Source organism: Brachyhypopomus gauderio, chromosome 3, assembly GCF_052324685.1.
Source record: "Brachyhypopomus gauderio isolate BG-103 chromosome 3, BGAUD_0.2, whole genome shotgun sequence".
NCBI classification, from domain to species: domain Eukaryota; kingdom Metazoa; phylum Chordata; class Actinopteri; order Gymnotiformes; family Hypopomidae; genus Brachyhypopomus; species Brachyhypopomus gauderio.
In genome coordinates, this window is record NC_135213.1 from 5,913,187 (window position 1) to 5,935,332 (window position 22,146).

The 22,146-nt window shown below is 38.6% G+C and overlaps 1 protein-coding gene across 2 annotated transcripts in view; it reads left to right on the forward strand.

Moving 5' to 3' along the window:
- LOC143510070 (uncharacterized) overlaps nt 1-22,146 on the forward strand; it is a 39,954-nt gene that overhangs the window by 12,522 nt on the left and 5,286 nt on the right. For both annotated transcript variants that reach the window (XM_076999076.1, XM_076999077.1), the window contains exon 2: nt 14,371-14,430. The gene's annotated coding sequence lies outside the window, so the exon portion shown is untranslated. The remainder of the gene's footprint in view (nt 1-14,370; nt 14,431-22,146) is intronic.

Consider the following 22,146-nt stretch of genomic DNA (forward strand, 5'->3'; position numbering starts at 1 on the left):
GATTCAAAACAATTCTCTTTTTCATCACATTAATTAATGGTTGTTTATTTTCAAAACGCCCAATCTTAACATCTTCACATTCTCTCATGTTTTGTCCTGGAATTACAAGAGGCTTGTATTTGTTAATGTAATACAAGAGAACTGTTCAGTCAGACAGATATTTGTTGTGAAACAAAGTTAGGGTTAGGGTTACAAAAGGGTTAGGGTTACAATTACATTTGTATAGGGAATTACAATTTCAAGCATTTTCAAGTACTTTAGCCTAAATTCCAGCACATTTCAAACCTGAAACACAAAGCAACATTAAAATTCATCAGGTAAATGTTCCTGCCCTTGTTTTTGAGGGGTGTTTCTTTATACTCTCAATCAATCAATCAAAATTTATTTGTATAGCGCTTTTCACAACACATGTTGTCACAAAGCACCTTCACAGGATTTACAAGGTTAACAATAACAGTACAGTACAGTAACAAAAACAGTCCCTTACCCACTATTACAACTGCAAATTGTAGGATTGCAAATTGATTTTGTAACATCATATACATACCTTGGCATCACTGTTGATGAGAAATTGACTTTTATCCCCCACATTGAATGTCTTCTTAAAAAGCTCAAGTTGCAACTTGGTCTCTTTTTTAGAAATAAGTCCTGTTTTTCTTTTAGAGCTAGGAAACAGTTGGTTTCGGCTACCTTTTTAAGTAGGTTAGATTATGGAGATGTAATATATATGAATGCCTCTGCCTCCTCGCTACGTATGTTGGACGCTGCTTACCAAGGGGCTTTTAGATTTATTACAGGTGCGAGATCCCTTACTCATCACTGTACCTTATACCCCATGGTAAACTGGCCCTCCTTACATAACCGCAGGCTTTTACATTTTTACTTATTTATTTATAAATCTATTCTTAATCTGGCACCGTCTTACCGTTTTACCTGTTTTTCTCGTAAAGAGCAATGTTACAGCCTTCGCTCCCAGGATTTTATCTCTTTTAGTGTTCCTTCGGTGCGGACTGAGCTTGGTAAAAAGGCGTTTTCCTTTTGCGGTCCCTCCATCTGGAACTTGCTTCAAAAGGAATTGAAGCTGTCCAGTCTGGTCACACGTAGGGATTTTAAGGCTCTGCTGAAAGTTCTAGAGAAGAGATTTATAGATACCTGCACATGTAATTATTAATCAGTATAAATATGCTATGTTTTATGTTTTATGAATATTAGTTATTTAGTTACTGTACATTTTTTTATATCTTGTACATTGTTTTATGGTGTGTATGAACAATATGTATATTATTTAAGTGTTATTTTTTAGCTTAATTGTTGTTTTATATTGTATTGAAAACAGGTCTCTCATGTAAATGAGATGCCAAGTCTCAATGGGACTACCTGTATAAATAAAGGTCTAATAATAAAAATACTATGGGTCCAAATCCCTAATGAGCAAGCCAAAGGCGACATGGCAAGGAAAAACTCCCTATGATAGTGGGGAGTAGGAAGAAACCTCGGGAGGACCAAGACTCAAAAGGGAACCCATCCTCCATTGGGTGGCCCGTTAACACACAAATTACACAAAATCAAATTATCAATCAATCAATCAAATTTTATTTATATAGCGCTTTTTACAACAGTTGTTGTCACAAAGCAGCTTTACAAGTGCCGAGTCCTAGCCCCCAGTGAGCAAGCCAAAGGCGACAGTGGCAAGGAAAAACTCCCTAGTTTTTTTGCATGAGGAAGAAACCTTGAGAGGAACCAAGACTCAGGGGGGGAACCCATCCTCCTCTGGCCGACACCGGTCACCATGACAACAACAACAATATAGACAGAATGTAGACAGAATGTAAAAGATGCAATAATGTCCATTTAGACCAAAAAAGATGTAATAATGTCCATCATGGTGTAGGCATCCGGTTAGGCAGGAGGTGGCCGGCCAGGATGGATCGCTTGTCTCTCCTCATCTCATTATTCCTCAAGCAGGCGGGCAGCCATGTGGAGAAATGAAACAGGGAAAATTAGCTCTGTATGAGGACATATACGGGACAGGTAAAATTATAAACATTTCTGGAGTGTGGCAGCAACTCCGGCACTAAGTTAAATTATTACAGCCTAGCTAAAAAAAGGCAGAACCAGAAGGTAACATAGGCTTGGGGGCATTCTGAGACAATGGCATCCGTCCACTGCACTGTCAACAAACTTGAGTGACCACGAGCAGTGACAGGATGACAGCACCAGCACCCCAGTCTACCATAAAACCCTTCGTCTATGAACCCCTGGATCTGTACCTTTATCTAAGGGGGATATTAATTATCAAACGCTAGACTAAATAAGTGGGTTTTCAACCTAGATTTAAAGATTGTGACTGTGTCAGAGTCCCGGACACATTTAGGAAGATTATTCCAAAGCTGGGGGGCCTTATAAGAAAAGGCTCTTCCCCCTGCTGTTACCTTGTTAATTTGTGGAACTAATAACAGACCAGCACCCTGTGATCTTAGTTGACGTGGGGGTTCATAGTAGGAAATAAGTTCCTGGAGGTATTCAGGAGCAAGCCCGTGTAGTGCTTTGTATGCTAATAATAGAATTTTAAAATCAATACGAAATTTAACTGGGAGCCAATGCAGGGCTGATAGGACTGGTCTAATATGCTGAAATTTTCTAGTTCTGGTCAGAACTCTAGCTGCGGCATTTTGAACTACTTGAAGTTTATTTAGATTCTTATTTGAACATCCTGACAGTAGTGAATTGCAGTAGTCTAGTCTAGAGCTAACAAAGGCGTGCACCAATTTTTCTGCATCATCCTGTGATAATGCATTTCTTAATTTGGCAATGTTGCGGAGATGTAGAAAAGCTATCCTAGTAGTATTATCTATATATTTATCAAATGATAGGTCGGAGTCGAGTATGACGCCTAGGTTTTTGGCTACTGTGCCAGGTGTAATGGGACAGTCTGCAAGATTAAGCATTAAATTAGGAATTTTCTGTCTTGCGGCCTTAGGGCCCACAAGGAGAACTTCTGTTTTGTCCTCATTTAATTGTAGGAAGTTTAGAGACATCCAGCATTTAATATCTCTTACACAGGCCTCAATTTTTCCTAAACTGAGTTTGTCATCGGGTTTGGCTGATATGTAAAGTTGAGTGTCATCCGCATAGCAGTGAAAATTGACACCATGTTTGTTTATAACTGTGCCCAATGGTAGCATATATAATGTAAATAATAGTGGTCCTAAGATGGAGCCTTGCGGGACCCCATAATTAACCATTGTACGTTTGGATGAAATATTATTGAGCTCTACAAACTGATAGCGATTTGTTAAGTAAGACTGAAACCATGAAAGGGCTGTGCCTGAGACTCCAACCCAGCGTTCTAACCTTTCTAGCAAGATCCTATGATCAATTGTGTCGAAAGCTGCACTAAGATCAAGAAGCACTAACAGTGATACATAGCCTTGATCTGATGCAAGGAGGAGATCATTTGTTACTTTAACTAATGCTGTTTCAGTACTGTGATGGGGCCTAAAACCAGATTGGAACTTTTCAAATGTGTTATTCCTATACAGATATAGGCATAATTGCTGGGCAACAGCTTTTTCTATGATCTTAGATATAAATGATGTGTTTGAAATGGGTCTATAATTAGACAGCACAGTCGGATCAAGATTTGGTTTCTTGATCAGAGGTTTGATAATTGCTAATTTACATGATTTGGGCATGTGACCTATTGTAATGGATGAGTTAACTATAGTTAGAAGAGGTTCAGTTACAGCTGGTAATACCTCTTTTAATAACTTTGAGGGAACTGAGTCTAATGTGCAGGTAGTACAATTTAAGGAAGAAATTATTTTCTCTAATTCTGATTTTGGGAGTGGATGAAAAGCATCAAGTTTTTCTCCTGGTATGTAATTTAAATCAATATCAACCAAACCAGATGACATACCAGTTGTATTGCTAATAAAGGGTTTTATATTTTGTCTAATATTCTCTATTTTATTATCAAAGAAATCTATAAATACATTACTAGTGAGGTTTACTGGAATCTGAGGTTCTGTGCCTGCTTGATTTTTTGTAAGTTTAGAAATAGTATTAAAAAGAAATCTAGGATTGTTTTTATTTTTCTCTATCAGTGAGGCTAAGTATGCTGAGCGTGCTTCAGTGAGTGCCCGTTTGTAGTCAATAATGCTATCCTTCCAGGCACAGTGGAATACTTCCAATTTAGTAGATCGCCATTTCCGCTCTAATTTACGTGCTATTTGTTTTAAGTTTCTAGTTTGGTCGGTGTACCATGGGGCGAGCTTTTTGGATCTAGCTTTTTTATATTTTAGTGGAGCTACTATATCTAGAGCTGATCTGCAGGTATTCTCTAAGTAGTCGGTTAGACTATCTAACTCTCCTGGATCGGATGGCGAGTGGGCTAAAGCAGTTAAGTCAGGGAGGGTTTCAATAAACTGTATTGCTGTTGTTGAATTTATTGAGCGCTTTATACACTGCCGAGGAGACGGGCGGGTATTTAAGTTAAGGTGAAAATCGAATTTTACTAAATAATGATCAGAGATCGCTACGGTTTGCGGGAGTATGTTTATATTATCTACGTCGATACCCAGTGTTAATATTAGATCTAGGGTATGATTTCGATAATGTGTAGGTCCTACTACGTTTTGTTTAATGCCGACAGAGTTCAATATAGAAGTAAAAGCCCTTGTCAGTGGATCCTCCGCATTATCAAAGTGTATGTTAAAGTCTCCTACCATATTATTATTATTATTATTATTAATTATACAGATGAACACACAAGTCACACAATCAGACTAAGTATTAGGTAACTAGAATGAAAATTCTGGGTGTTTATATTGTCACTGTAAATGTCTTGTGATGAACTCCAGGTTTTCATTCCATGTCGGAGCTGTTACTGGTATTGTAGGCTCTGACTGCAGTGTTACTCCCCAGCTGCACCTCGGAGAAGAAAGATATGTGATGTGGTAAATATGTAACAGATTAATCAAAGGCCAAAGTAAACAGATGAGTCTTAATCTAGATTTAAACATTGAGACCATGTCTCAGTCCCGAATAGAGGCAGGAAGATTATTCCACAGTTGTGGAGCTTTAAAAGAAAAGGCTCTTCCACCTGCTGTGATCTTTTTGATCCTAGGAAGAGTTAATAATCCTGCGTCCTGCGAGCGAAGTGAACGTGATGGGTTGTAATTAGGGCTGCAACTATCGAATATTTTTTAAATCGAGTATTCTGTCGATTTTTTTCATCGATTAATCGAGTAATCGGATAAAATCACACTTGTGTTTTTAACACAATAATATTGATAGTGTGTAATGCAACATGAAAGTTCTCTTAAAATGAGCAAGCAATTGGCTGTTATTCCGCTTGGAGAAGCGCAGTTCACGTGCGGATGCTTTCAGTTTAGGTGCTGAAGCATTGAGGAAGTACTGTTATGGTAGGCCCAGTGCTTAATTTGTAAATCAAACGATGCCGGAACGCAAACAGCGGCATGAGACAAGGGGTCACTGAGGCCAACAATGTCACCGGATTGCACACAAAACGCAACGCTTAGGCGCACAAATGTCAAAATAACAAGCCAATCCATTTATATAAATTACTTTTAATTTTACGTTACGTAAATTAAATTACTTTTAATTAATTACGTTAATGATTTACGTGTGTTTTATAAGTGTTTTAAGTGCAGAAGTGCATTTTAAGCCTAAATTCCAGCACTTTTCAAACCTGAAACACAATGCAACATTAAAATTCATCAGGTAAATGTTCATTCCTTTTTTTGAGGGGTGTTTCTTTATACTACCACATATCGTTACGGACAACACTGCACAGAATTGTGACACGTCAAGTATGAACGCTTCCGCCGTTCGCGGAGTTGCACGCTACGGTCACTCGCGAAAGTATAACTAGCTTTTAGCTTTATGGAGACGCAGAAAGGCATCGCTAAAAGGGAGAGCTCTTATGTGATTTAGGAAGCCTGAATGTGGATCTTGTGTTTAAAAAACGTCTTTTATAGAATTATTTGTTCAATAACTATTGGTTCCGCCAGGATCCGGCTCAAATTATGCCCTGGGTAGGCCAGATCCGTTTTACAGTAAATACACTGCACTACGTTGTCCACCTTGCGCAGTGAAAAATGGTCCCACACTTTTGACATTTTTGCCCTTTTACGGACACCGCTATCTTCGTTTTCCGCCATTTCCATCAAAACAAATCACGCTGCCTTAAACCTGTGCGTCAGTTATAACAGTCAGTGTAAAACAATGATACCGGAGCTGCGTAGTAGTACAAAGCGGGATTTTAAACATTTAAAATAGATGGTGACATAAATTAAACAAGTATTTTTTGTAATCGAATTACTCGAGTTACTCGAAGAATCGTTTCACCTCTAGTTGTAATGTTCAATAAGTTCACTAAGATACTCTGGAGCTAAGCCATGCAGTGTTTTATATGTAAATGTGCCATATTTTGTCAATTGCGATTTTTTTACACCGCAATCGAAATTTGTCCTCTGCTTTTAACCCGTCTGTGCAGTTAACACACACACACCAGTGATTACTAGGGGGCTGTGGTGCACACGTGCCCAGAGCGGTGGGCAGCCCTAGCCCGGTGCCCGGGGAGCAGTTGGGGTTAGGTGCCTTGCTCAAGGGCACCTCAGTCATGGCCTCAGGTCTGGGAATCGAACCCACGACCCTCCGGTCACAAGACCAATTCCCTACCACCAGGCCATGACTGCCCCCATGACTTTGTTAATAAAAGTATTTTATAGTCAATACGGAATCTAATTGGCAGCCAGTGTAATGACGATAGTACGGGACTAATGTGATCAAATTTTTTAGTTTTCGTTAAAACTCGCGCTGCTGCGTTCTGAACCAGCTGGAGTTTGTTTATCGATTTACCAGAACATCCAGCTAAAAGACTGTTGCAATAATCTAGATGAGAGGATATGAATGCATGGATTAGTTTTTCCGCATCACTAGTATTTAATGTTTAAAATTTTAGCTATGTTGTGTAAGTGAAAGAATGCTACCCTAGTTATATTATTAATGTGTGTATCGAATGAGAGATCTGGGTCTATTGTGACGCCTAAGTTCTTTACCTCTGTGCTGGGGGTTATAGTAAAAGAATCTAGACCCAACTATTATTAGCTCTGTTTTATCCGGATTTAGTGCTAGAAAGTTACACGCCATCCAATGTTTTATCTCTTCTACACACTTCTCGATTTCACTGTTTACACCTAAATCATCAAGTTTTGCCGATAAATATAGTTGTCGTCTGCGTAGGAGTGGGAACTGATGTCGTGCTTATGCATAATCCCGCCTAAGGGTAACGTACAGTGTAAATAGAAGTGGTCCTAGGACTGTCCCTTGTGGGACACCATATTTAACCTGCACAGATTTAGAAGTTTTATTATTAACACTTACACATTGGAAGTGGTCGGTCAAATAAGATCTAAACCAGGTTAGAATCTCTGGATCGAGATTCTGTTTTTTAATCAAGGGTCTAATTACGGCGCATTTTAACTAGGGCTGAACGATTAATTGCATTTGCGATAATCTCGCGATATTTTAAAACGCGATTCTCTAATCGCAAAGGCTGCGATTTAAACTGGTCACGTGACTTGGGAGCGAGCCGAGCCGAGGACGAACGGAGCAAACCCGAGCAGGAGGCAGGGAGGTGGAGAAGTGAAGTTAACACAGCGCACTTTAACTTGTTGCACAATGGCTTCAGGCTCGACAGAAGCTGACACAACTGAAAGTCTAATACCAAAGAGGGGCAGCACATCAGTTGTGTGAAATTACTTTGGTTTTTAAAAAGATGCTGCTCAACGTCAGGTACTGTGTAAAACGTGCCTTGCTACTGTTGCTACGACGCGAGGTAACACTACAAACCTTCAGCATTTAAAAAAAACACCACAAAGCCTCGTATGATATTTGTAAGGCTAAAATGCCAACGACCAGTGCTGCATCTTCAAATACGCAAAAGTGTTTCTCTGCGCTTATACAGCTCTAGTATGCGGTGAGCAGCGAAATACCGTAAAATCACGCATATAGGCGCAATAAGATTTAAAGCACGGATGAATCGCAAAAGCGCGCATAGCTTGACCGTGGTCCAGCAGACAGGGTTCACTGACCGAACCGTTTGAAAGTGTAACTCCTTATGGATATAATTCGAAGCGGCATGCTGAAATAACTCGGGCAGTAACGGAGTTCATAGTGAAAGACATGATGTCCGTTAATATAGTGAACAAGCCCGGCTTCATGGCTTTGTTAAACACACTGGATATGCGCTACCAAATGCCCTCACGCACATATTTTAGCCAAGTTGCAATACATGCAGGGTTGCCAACTCTCACGCATTGAGCGTCTTAGACTAAAAAGTTACTAGTTCGCTCTGGCGCCAACCACAGGCGATCGATCGATCACGATATAATAATAATACTTAAATTTAGTCCATTTTACCCCCCCCCCCCCCCCCATAACAAATTACGTTCGCCACCCACTCCAGGTTCAAGTCTCACTCCAAGCGATCTTGAAGTTGCCAACCCTGAATCTGAGCTGTATAAAAATGCCGAAACAGAGTTTCCTGAAAACAGTGGGAAAATATCGCGATTTTAAATCGCAATCGCAATTTATAGATAAAAAATTGCAATTAGATTATTTTCCAAAATCGTTCAGCCCTAATTTTAACTGTTTGGGCACATACCCTAGATCAGGGGTACTCAACTGGCGGACCGCGGTCCGGATCCGGACCCGAACGCAGTCCTGTCCGGACCCAATCTCATTCCTGATTAACTGGATACGGACCAAAACAAAACCGGAGCATTTATTTCAGGGCTATTGAAAAAACACTCCGTCACGAGTGTTACGTTTGCCACCCCCGCTCAACCCCCACCCCCCCACCCCCGCTCAACAACAAGCCTGCCTGGTTGACGCTTACGTCGAAAATGACGTAATCGCTGTGGCTCCGCGTGTGCGCGAGTGCCTCGCGCGCTGTCGGTTCGCGAGGTCGTGCACCTCTCGAATTTTGTAACTTCGCGCCGCGCTTCAGCGCAATGAACAAAGTCACGTTTTCTGGGTTCATACACCTTGATAAGGTGGAATTCAAGCACTTGTACGTCACTTTCAAGGTCCATTTCAATATTTCCCAGCATGTTAAACATAATTAAGTTAAATATTTATACATATACTCGAAATAATTCACTTTTTATCACATTATTTAATGGTTGTTTATTTAAAAAACGCCCAATCTTCACGTCTTCACGTTCTCTCATGTTTCGTCCTGGAATTACAAGAGGCTCGTATTTGTTAACCTAATACAAGAGAACTATTCAGTCAGACAGATATTTGTTGTGAAACCAAGTAGTTACAATTTCAAGCATTTAAAGTACTTTAACCTAAATTCCAGCACTTTTCAAACCTGAAACATATAGCAACATTAAAATTGGTCAGGTAAATGTTCATTCCCCTGTTTTGAGGGGTGTTTCTACCACATATCGTTTCGGACAAAACGCCTATCGTTTCGGAGAACACTGCAGTGACGCTCGCGAAAGTATAAACGCCTCCACCGTTCGCGCACCCCCCCCCCCCCCCCCCCCAACAACTTACGTTCGACACCCCCGCCGCACCGGACCTCAGGTCACAGGTATCTGCCAAAATTGGACCGCGGACAGTTTTAGTTGAGTACGCCTGCCCTAGATTAAGGGAGGAGTTAATCATATTAAGTAAGGACCCTGCAGTGGCTGGGAGTACAGTTGTGATCAAATTTATTCAACCCCCACTGAAATAAAGTGTTTTGGCCAGTTTGACATTGATTTTGATCATTTCAGTCATCTTATTTACAATTATATCAAAGAGGCACTTATAAATTAGACAAACATAACATAATATTTATGATGGAATAACCACAAATGTCTTTACTGTGCTCACATCATTATCAGTTTTATTCAACCCCCTAGTGCCATTATTTTTTAGTACTTAGTACAACATCCTTTTCCAGTTATGACAGCTTTCAAGCGTGAAGCATAGCTTGACACAAGTGTCTTGCAGCGACCTATGGGTATCTTAGCCCATTCTTCATGGGCAAAAGCCTCCAGTTCAGTCACATTCTTAGGCTTGCGCACTGCAACTGCCTTCTTTAGGTCCCACCAGAGGTTCTCAATTGGATTTAAGTCTGGTGATTGCGATGGCCACTCTAGAATGTTCTAGCCTTTCATGTTCAACCATGCTCTAGTGGACTTGGATGTGTGCTTTGGATCATTGTCCTGTTGGAAGGTCCAACGTCTCCCAAGCCGCAGGTTTGTGACTGACTCCATCACATTTTCCTCCAAGATCTCCTGGTACTGAAGGGAATTCATGGTACCCTGCACACGTTGAAGCTTTCCTGTACCATTAGAAGCAAAACAGCCCCAAAGCATAATTGACCCCCCGCCATGCTTCACAGTAGGCAAGGTGTTCTTTTGTTCATAAGCCTGGTTCTTCCTTCTCCAAACATAGCGCTGGTCCATTGTCCCAAACAGTTCTAATTTAGTTTCCAAAACCTGTTCCAAAACCTTTGTGGCTTGTCCACATGACTTTTGGCATACTGCAGTCGACTTTTCTTGTTCTTTGGAGTCAGCAAGGGGGTGCGTCTGGGCGTTCTGGCATGGAGGTCTTCGTTATGCAGTGTGCGCCTTATTGTCTGAGCTGAAACTTCAGTGCCCACATCTGACAGGTCTTTTTTCAGTTCCTTAGCAGTCACGCGGGGATTTTTCTCCACATTACGCTTCAGGTAGCGCACAGCAGTCGCGGTCAGGATCTTCTTTCTGCCACGACCAGGTAACGTTTCCACTGTGCCCTTTAACTTGAACTTGCGAATGATACTTCCGATAGTGTCTCTTGGAATATTTAACAACTTCGCAATTTTTTTATATCCATTGCCATTCTTGTGAAGAGCAATAACCTCTTCTCTTGTCTTCTGGGACCATTCTCTTGCCTTCACCATGCTTGGAAACACACCAGTAGATGTCTAGAAGGAGCTGAGTATCACAGTCCTTTTAAATCTGCCTAATTGGTGCTTCTCATGCTTGATTGCTGCTCGTTGACATCCACAGATGTTTTCAATACCTGATGGAAAACACTGGAATGAACCTCTGTTCTTAGGAGTGGTAGTCGTAAAGGGGTTGAATAATTGTGTCAATGAAGAAATCACAAAAAGGCCATTTAATACTTTATGACAAAAAAAATTGATGCTATCTTAGTTGCATTTAGTTCTTTAACAAGTCCTTGTAAGATTTCATTATGAACACAATTACAAATGTGCACTGAATTCCATAAAACCCTTCGCAGCATTGGGGGTTGAATAAATTTGATCACAACTGTAGGTCTTTAAACAGATGGGATGGAACTGGGTTGAATATACATGATGTAGACTTAGATTAATTAATCAGTGTTGTGAGCTCTTTTTGCGATTTAGGATCGAAGCTATTCAGCTCAGTAATATTTTCGGAAGCGTAGTTACTAATACCGTTTCGGGGTGACCACTGCAAAGAATGTGATGCTGTTACCAAAAAAAGCCACTACATAGCAGGTACACTCTGTGACCTCTCATTTAAGTTATTATTATTTGATTGTTTCTGTTGTTTTCCACTGAGAACAAGATTGTTACATTTATCTTAATTCAATTGACCATTAGCGCCTAATGTGTGGTGTATTACGTATCACTTTGCATCACCTATATCAAACCCACCTTTTGAAATAAGATATTGTAAGTTTGATTAATCAAGCCAATGACTGACCATAGACTATTCTAAAACTGGCATAGGCCTCTCTGCTGTAAATCGAGAATCAAATCGAATTGTGACCGTACAATCGGAAATACAATCGAATCGAGGATTTAGAGAATCGTGACACCCCTAATAAGTACTGTACTTGTTATTCAACTGTAGTGAAGTGAAAGTCATAAGTATTTTTAAAAAATCAACTTAAGTACAAATACTCAAGAACTGTACTTAAGTAAATGTACTTCGTTACTGCCCACCCCTGGTCACTCTGCCCCCCGTGAACTTGATCTGAGCTTTTTACCATATTACACTTGCTCTCTGCCTTCATCTCGCAGATGCTGACGACCTGTTTTCAACTTAAAACACATTCTTTGGAACATCCAGTTTTTCTCTCTTGCATAGAGCACAGAAATATGCTGCTTAACTCTTGTAATTCCCCCTCCATATTTATGAATATATGGGCAAATCCAGCCGGCACTAAGTTATCAAAGGCTGGATTACACTTAACGCGGCGCGAGAGTCCGGGCGGCGGAAATGATGTAATCGCGGTGGCTCCGCTCGTGCGCGAGGATCTCGCGCGCTGTCGATTTGCGAGGTCGTGCATCTCTCGAATTTTGTAACTTCGCGCCCGCCGCACCTCAGCACAATTAACAAAGTCATGTTTGCAGGGTTCAAGCACTTGTACATCACTTTCAAGGTCCATTTCAATATTTCCCAGGACTTTAAACTTAATTAAGTTAAAATGTTATACATGTACTCGAAATGATTCGAAATAATTCGTTTTTTATCACATTATTTAATGGTTGTTTATTTTCAAAACACCAATCTTAATGTCTTCACGTTCTCTCATGTTTCATCCTGGAATTACAACATAATACAAGAGAACTGTTCAGTCAGATATCTATTTGTTGTGAAACCAAGTAGTTACAATTTCAAGCATTTTCAAGTAATTTAGCCTAATTTCCAGCACTTTTCAAACCTGAAACAAAAAGCAACATTAAAATTTGCTTTATGCTTAACTCTATCTCAACTTTCATAGCGAAGGATTTGCGTCCGTATTCAATCGTTGAGAACCAGGGCTTTCGTGCCCTGCTGCACACATTGGAGCCGAGATACAGCGTCCCGTCTAAGAAATTTTATTTTTCAATATTTAGTCTGAAGTCTTGGAATCTTTATTTTTATATAAGGAAGACCGTTTATTAGCTATTCAAAATATTCTGAATGTGTGTATGAAAAGTTGTTTGTGATTTTGTCTGAGAAGTTCTATTCCCAGGATATTGTTTTAAGTAAGCTGCTAGCACATAATTCTACTCTTGTGTGGAAGCTGTGGTTTTGGTACCGCATATTTGTTTGTTGTTTGCACATAATGTTGGTTAAGAGTTGGCATTTGCTGAAATCTGTTAATTTACTGCAAACAAGCTGCTACAGGTGCACTTTTTCAGTTTGTATTTCTTTGTTCAGTTCTCTGGAATGTGTGGCCTTGTACTTGTCATATTGCTTTCATTTGATCAAATATAAAATAAAATGGGAGTTTACAATGGAAATAAAATTGAAGTGAATTCATCATGGATTGCTACTACCAAGATGCATCGATAATCGTTTTATAATTGAATCGCAGACCTCTGAATCGTAGTTGAATCATAGAGTGCTTGGAGATTCCCACCCCTATAAAGTATTTGTACGTTTACGTGAAATCACATAGATAGATATATATGGGTGTACTTTTCGTAAGCACAATAAAAACATTTGGGAGCAGCTTTGACGCTCCCTCAAGAACCCCTTTTGAAAATAACTTACTGTGTATTGTCTCCCCGTCCCCGCATTGAAATGTAATTTACGCCCTTGATTTCTGATTATTTTCCCATTATTAATCGGTTTCTCTTTTTGTAAATATCCATCGCATGATAGAAAATGATCTCTAAAGGAATCTAGTCTTGTAAATAGACACACTGCAAGATCCATTGTATTTTTCAAATCAGTATTATCAGCATTTATATATGTTTCAGAGCAAACAAAATAATTAACGGGAATAACATGTATTATTTGAAGCTTGCATGTTAATGTTGTCACCCTGAATGCATGTAGTCTTGGTAATGGTCGTAGTGATCTGTGAGATTGGCATTTGAGTTTTCAACCCATCTGTCATCTTCTCCAGTTGTTTATACATTGTTATTTATCAGTGACAGCCAATATGAGATCGAATATACATTTTACTAAAGTGTTATGTTGGTGTTTATAGGAAACTAAGCTTTAGTGCAGGCATGTCCAAAGTTCGGACTGGTGGACAATATGAGGCCTGCCAGCACAGTATAAAATGGCCTTGTACAAAAAAGCTATTTTATATTTCACCAGAAGATGGCAGCAGATCTCGCCTATACTGTAGATCTCAAACACTTTTTACAACTTTTACAGATACGCTGTAAAAATGACATGGCATTTATAAAATTAAGAAATGGCACAGAGATCTATGTTGAGGAACAGTTCGAATAAAGTAGATGTGTTAAGATTTACACCATGTGTGCATGTTTTTCTTTACCTGTTTTTATGTGCATATTTTACTCTGTCCATTTTAATAATTGTGAAGTGTGGAATTTTAACATTATTTTATTCTAATCATTTTCAGTCCAACAGAAATGTTGAAGAAGTTGTCTTAACAGTGAGACATTTGATATCTTCTGAAGAGGTGAGTTATATTTTGAACATGCGACTGATAAATTTCTCAGTATAATCCATATAATTAAGCAAAAGTTTAAGTTTAAGCATTAACACAGTATCTATTAACACAGAACAGGTATGGAGTTAATAGATGGCAGCTATGGAGTTATAATGCTGCCAAAACATTGTAAACAAACCGAACATATTCCGCAAATATACTATTTGCCAGCAAACATAACATGATTTTCAAATGAAAAACGCAACTTACAAATTCAAAACGCTTTAGTTGCATACAAACACAACGTGATTATCAAATGAAAACCACGACTTTAAAATACAGAATGGGATAGTTGTAAATTCATGTGACTTTTAAGCAAATGCACAGCAACTTTCTAATACATCACACTACACGTACAAATACGTATGTACAAAACTGTCCTTTGTGGATCATGTGAGTTTTTGCACACTTTTGAGGAGCGCTTTCTAAAGAGGCCAGTATCATTTTTACCTTCAATCTACCTGGAAACGTGGCACATTGAGTAATATGTGTGCACAGGTGAATTATCTGTGATATGTTGGTGCTGCCCATAGATTAATTCTCTGATGCACAATAATTTAAAAGATCAAATCACACTGCTGGAACTCATAAGGAGCTTCAACAGACCAAAGCAGCTCTGCAACATCATGAGAGAGAAAGGAAGGAAAAGAACAACTTTGAAAATAAAGTTGATGAGCCTACAAAATAAAAGTGCCTATAGACTGGCACATAGAGTGACACTGAACCAAATGGAGAGAGACACGTAATCACAACATAGACAAGTGTTTTAATTTTAGTGAAGTAATGAAGCCTAGCACTTTGGCCTGTCATGATAACAGCATTTTTAGAACGATATATTGTCCCAGAAAAAAACGATAATATTGTCATTTTAAAGTGCCATTATAGAATGTTTTTCTTGCTTCTGGGCTCCCCAAAGGAGCTTTAAGACAATGTGCCACAATAATAATATAGTAGCATAATAATACAATTACACCAGTTTGCAGTAATGTAATGTATTGTAAAGCTCATGTATGGGGTCATATTTGAGCTTGACCACATATCTTTAGTGGCAGAGTAAAATGAGATGTCTTTAATCTCCTTCAGAATGCCATCTTTCACTTTATTATATAAGGTTGGAATGGGAGATATAGGTTTTCTTTGGCAGTTCAAACTGATTGTCAAATCTTTGCAGTATGTTTATAAATGTTTTCTTTTCAACCGTATTTAACGGCTATATAGCGAGTTAAGCCTGGTTTATACTTGACACGTCGTGAGCGGCTGCTAGATGTGTTTGTAGGAAGGCTGAGCGTAAATGGAAGAAGGATATATATTAAGGGACAGCTGGGCAAACTATCAGAAAGTTGTTAAGACGGAGAAACACAAATTCTTCTCAGTCATTGTTTTAAATAATGTTCACAACCCTCGGGTCCTTTTTAATGCCATTAATGCTGCTTTAAGTGTCCCCAGGGCTTCATCTGTCGCTTTGTCATCAGAAAGCTGTGAGAGCTTTCTAAAATTCTTTGTTGAGAAGGTTGCTGGTATTACATGTTCTATTACTCCTCCCTCACGTGACATTTCTTTCTCTGTTACCTGCTCTGCTACTTTATAAACCAGTTTGAGCTGGTCTCTCTGTCATACTTAAAAGAAATTATTTGCCATTTAAAACTTACAAAGTGCCCCACGGATGTAATCCCCACAAAGGTTATTATAGAGGCCTTTGAAGCAGTAGGTCCTAGCATTTTAGCTATTTCAAACAGCAGCCTTAACTCGGCAGTTGTTCCTGCTAGTTTTAAACATTCATCCACAGATTAAAAAGCCCAACTTGGACCCACTAGTCTTGTCTAATTTCCGCCCTATCTTCAAACTTCCATTTCTCTCTAAAGTCTTGGAGAAAGTTGTCCTGAAACAACTGCAGTAATTCCTGGACACTAGTGGAATTCTTGAAGTGTTCCAATCTGGTTTTAAAACTTTTATATAGCACTGAGACTGCACTTTTAAGAGTTTTTAATGATATTTTATTAGCTGCTGATGCGGGTAACATGGTCCTTCTTGTGCTATTAGACCTCACAGCGGCTTTCGATACAATCGATCACAATATTCTTATTTCTCGACTAGAGCATTGGGCAGGTGTGAAGGGGAGCGCCCTGGAATGGTTCAAGTCCTACTTGTCAGGCAGGACTTTCTCTGTCAGTCTTGGGGATTATGTCTCCTCCTCAGCACCTCTATGGTGTGGAGTCCCCCAGGGGTCTATATTGGGACCTGTTTTATTTTCCTTGTACCTGCTCCCCTTGGGTCTGATTTTTAGGAAACATGGTGTTCCATTCCATTGCTATGCGGATGACATCCAAATATACTTACCCTTAAAACGTAAGGAGTCCAACTCTGTCAAACAACTATTTGATTGTCTAGATGACCTTAAGGTTTGGATGGCATCTAATTTTCTTAATTTTAACAGTAACAAGACTGAAGTCCTGATCCTGGGGCAAAATCAGACTTCCTGTCCCTCCTCAGCTGATTTAGGTTACTTAGGTAGGTACACAGGGTGTCCGCGGGGTTGTAAAAAGTATTAAACGGTAGTAAATTCAGTTGGCCAAAATTAAGGCCATTAAAAAGTATTAAGCTTCATCTGACGAGGTATTAAATTTTCGAACGCTCACCCAACTGCCTAGACGTTTCTGAATTTGTGTTAAGTGCAGGCCTTTCTCCTAAAATTCATTAGATTTATTTACATGTTGCTAGCACGTGACGTGACCTGATGTTTGTCCGCGCGCGCCAGTCACCTAAATACCGGCTGGTTTGCCGCCAAACCTGTTAGCAAAACTCTATGGGATTTAAACAGGCATGAAAATCTCACCTTTTGGAGAAATTCGCCATTTTGAAATTGAAAAGGGTGACCTAAGCGAATCGTTTAGATCCGAGGAGTTTTTTTGTGGTGCGGGGGTTCAGGAGATTTACATCTATATATATATATATTTGAATTATCATATTGACTTAATAAGCAAACAGAGCACTTCCAAAATCGGCTATTTCAATGGCACAGTTGGCCACCCAATATCAGAAACAGGTAGATTTGTCCCACCCAATAATTAAACCACAGAAAAAGCGGAAACTGTTTAAAAACCTTTTTTTCTAAAAGGTTCTCGGATCTAAGCGGGCTTGTGTTGAGATGCCTGTTCAGAAGTATCCCGCACTCATAGCGTCACTGACCCGAGCTCTCACCTCGCTGGAGCGGCGGGTAGTTTGCGCCCGCGTTAAACGCGAGGTAAGTAATAAAAGCAATGAATAGCCAACCATATGACCATATATATGACAATAAAACAGCTTTATTATAATGTGCTTTTATGGTAACAGACTAGGAGGGTTTGGGTTAGCTAACGTTTATATTAACGCTTGTCAGAAAGCTCTCTGAAATGTAAAGTTACATTACTCTCTGGACACGTCCCAAACTGCGGACTGCTACTACACTGAATGTGTAAAAAATAAAATATAATAATTAAAACAAATAAACAAACGAATAAATAAAAGGACACAATGGTTTGAAGTGCTTTCAGTAGTGCAGTATGTAATGTTCCAGAGTGTGCTGTTTGGGACACAGCCTTACTGTCTTAACATTAATGTTAGTTTGTCTAGTCAGGAAACCTTAACATACATTTTTTTGTCATTTCATTTCAGCATGCCACCAAAGAAAAAAATAAAACCACAGGACACAACACTCCTGAGTTTAAAAAAAATAGTGGAAATGGTTTAAGTAATAATAATAATCATCATCAAACCTGTTGTTATATTATTTTAAATATTATGTATCACCTTATTAGGAGAGTACTGGTACAAAGATACAGTAACAGTGCAGAAGCTGCAGAGATCATTCATGCTTTGCCTTCAGAGGTAATCCCATAGAGTTTTGCTAACAGGTTTGGCGGCAAACCAGCCGGTATTTAGGTGACTGGCGCGCGCGGACAAACATCAGGTCACGTCACGTGCTAGCAACATGTAAATAAATCTAATGAATTTTAGGAGAAAGGCCTGCACTTAACACAAATTCAGAAACGTCTAGGCAGTTGGGTGAGCGTTCGAAAATTTAATACCTCGTCAGATGAAGCTTAATACTTTTTAATGGCCTTAATTTTGGCCAACTGAATTTACTACCGTTTAATACTTTTTACAACCCCGCGGACACCCTGACCCATTTTAATGCCTGTTTAAAGACTGGTTTAGGCCAGTGGTTAGCAACAACTGAGATGCCACTTCAGTCGCCGCTTTCAGTCATGCTGGTATTAAAAAATATTTTGTAGGTACTAAAAGGGTATTAAATTCAACTTAAAAATCTCTGTATATACCCTGGTACACTAGACCTGCAGTAAAAAATTTAGGTGTGATGGACCAACACTTAAAAATTAGACAAACAGTTCAACTCTGTTGTTAGAGCCAGCTTTTTTCAATTAAGACTCTTAGCCAAGCTCAAACCTTTTCTTAAGCTGGGAGGTGGGTGCGAGAGAGCAGCACTGCATGCCTTTCTGAAATCTAACGTAGTTGCGGTTTATTCTCATGTAAACAAATCTGCGCAGAAACCCAATGGCCAATTATCGACATCAGCAAAAATGGTCGCGGATAAAAATCGTACAATAAGGCGATAATGTAATTATCGCGACAGGCCTACTAGCACTGTCTCCTGATGGTCTTTAGCATGAATGTCTTTAGAACATGGGTTCTCTGTCACCACGATGGATTTCCGTCATTTGAATTTTTTGAGGGAAAAATCCATCAAATCATAATAATAAACCACACGCCCGCGCTTGCTATCTGTTTTGAGTCCGAAATATGATCCTCTCACTAGCGCTCATCAGCGCTGGATGGATGACGGCTGTGTCATTTGATTGCGGGTCATCCCGCCTTCTGATTTTCAGACATTGCGTAAAAAAGTTACCTCCCTCCTGCCTTAAGTCCAGTTTGTTTTGGTCAGTTTATGTTTTCAACTTGTTTGGTCATGCCGAAGACATTTCTCCTATCAATCAACATAAACATCATATAGGTGGTTACCGGGTTACGATGTTCCCGAGTTACAATTTTTCATGGTTACAACACATTTCCCATTTACGGTATAAAGCCTTGTTTGGACTTGGCTCTTAAATTCAGTATTTTATCTTTATTCTGATGAAGTTCAATTTTTATCAGAAATAAAAGTGTTTTTTCTGAGCCGCTACAGGGGGTCAGGCGATCTGGTTCATCATGGCCGCCCGTAACATAAGGCGTAAGGCGTAATACATGAACAATTTACGTCCTAATAAACCAACACAAAATATTCATTAAATATTTTATATATTAAAATTAACTATAATCATAATACTTGTAATTCTTTTAAACTTTATTTGCATGATTTCTTTGAGTTGTCTTGTATTCGATAATTTTAATATTAATTAACATATAAATAATTAATGAATTATTTGTACCTGTTTTTAATATATTGTGTCTTATTTTGTTAACAGAATCTTTAGGTTACAGCGTTTTCTGTAGAATATTAATAGAAATGAAGTTTTTTTTTTTTCACCATAATGACTACCTGACTTATTTATTAATTAATGTAAAGATTAGGCCTGTCGCGATAATTACATTATCGACTTATCGTATGATAATTTTTTTACTGCGATCATTTTTGCCGGTGTCGATAATTGGCCATTGGGTTTCCGCGCACATTTGTTTACATGAGAATAAACCGCAACTACGTGAGATTTCAGAAAGGCACGCAGTGCTGCTCTCTTGCACCCCCCTCCCCCTTAAGGGAAGACGAATCTGTGATCAGAGAGCAACACCTACCGGTTAGGAAATGCAGTACACGGAGAGCGTATGCAACAATAACAGTGCCTCCACACACACGCAGGTGGAGATGTGTTAACTTGCGAACGTATTCGAGGCTAATAGGACTCTAAATGATTTGAAAGAATTAGCTTTTTATCACATTATTTAATGGTTGTTTATTATAGTGACCGTAGCGTGCGACTCCGCCTACCTCCGCGAACGGTGGAAGCATTTATACTTGCTTTTCTTTGCAGTGTTGTTCGAAACGATATGTGGTAGTATAAGAAACACCCCTCAAAAACGGGAATGAACATTTACCTGACGAACTTTAATGTTGCTTTTGTGTTTCAGGTTTGAAAAGTGCTGGAATTTGTTCGTTTCACAACAAATATCTGTCTGACTGAACAGTTCTCTTGTATTACGTTAACACGAAACATGAGAGAACGTGAAGACGTTAAGATTGGGCGTTTTGAAAATAAACATCCATTAAATGTGATAAAAAGCTAATTATTTGGAGTATATATATATAAAAATATATACACTGTAAAACATTTACTGTAGAATTTACAGTAATTAACTGGCAAAAAAGTTGCCAGTAATCTACTGTAAAAAGTGTTGTTAATTACTGTAAAAGGAATTACAGTATGTTGCTGTAACTCAGATTACAGTTTTTCCCTGTATTTAAATTACAAGCATTTCCTGTGTTTTTTTACAGTAACCTCTTGTAATCCATACTGTAGAATTTACAGTAATTAGCTGTCAAAAAAGTTGCCAGTAATCTACTGTAAAGAGTTGTTACTGTAAAAGGAATTACAGTATGTTAGTGTAACTCAGATTATAGTTTTTTCCTGTTTTTAAATTATATTTACAGTAATTTAATTAATTTAACATTTACAGTAACTACTGTTAACTTTCGGTTTAAAGCAATTTTCTTTAATATACTGGCATCAAGGGTTGCAGTAGATTTACCCTGAAAAATTTGAATTTTTTCAATTCTAGACGTTAATGCTAATCATATCCTAGCCATATGCATATTCATCAATACATTAAATTGAACTGCATTAGAATTTCTTCACAAAAGACAGCCACACTTAAAATGTAAAACATTTATGAATAATGTTGATATAAGGTTAGACTAAAAAAACATGTTTAAAATTCATTCAAGGAGTACAGGTGCATACAGGGCATTGTGTCAACATGACAATCTGGAGACTTATAAAAAATAATTATTTAACTTTCTACTATATCTTATATACTATTTCTACTATATCTATATATGTGACCTCTCATATTTATCACCAACACTGAAGAAATTAATGTGTTTACAACAAATGATTTAATTCTGAAATGGCCTTTAAAAATACCTTTAAAAACAACATTTTCATAAACATGTACCAAAATAAGAACTACAAACATTGTATGAAATATCATTTAGCAAAACAACTTAACCAATAACATTTCTGAATACAATTTTGAGCAATATATGAACAACTGGAATATATCCATAAAGTTCCTTGGTTCATTCTTTAGAACTTTTCATGCCATACTCACACAGACAGCCATTCAAAGTCCATTAAGTATTTGAGAAGAGTACACACGTGTGGGTTGACCGTGTTGTTCTTTTTCGCCAAGACCTTCCCACCTTTCTTGCCGATGGTTGGATTAATTCCAATGACGTATCTAAAATGAAAAATAACATAGCCCCATGCTTTATATCAAAGTATATGTTTGATAGGCTCCATGTTTCACATTTAAAATAAGATGCAATTCTAAATTATACCTGGTCTTACTTTAAACCATCATTATCCCAATTAAATCAAATGTTAACAATTATATTTTGGCCTTTTCTGAACAAGCTGGCATAAACTACTGCAGTGTACGTGTGATGGACTTGTACTGCTTTTATCTGCCAAC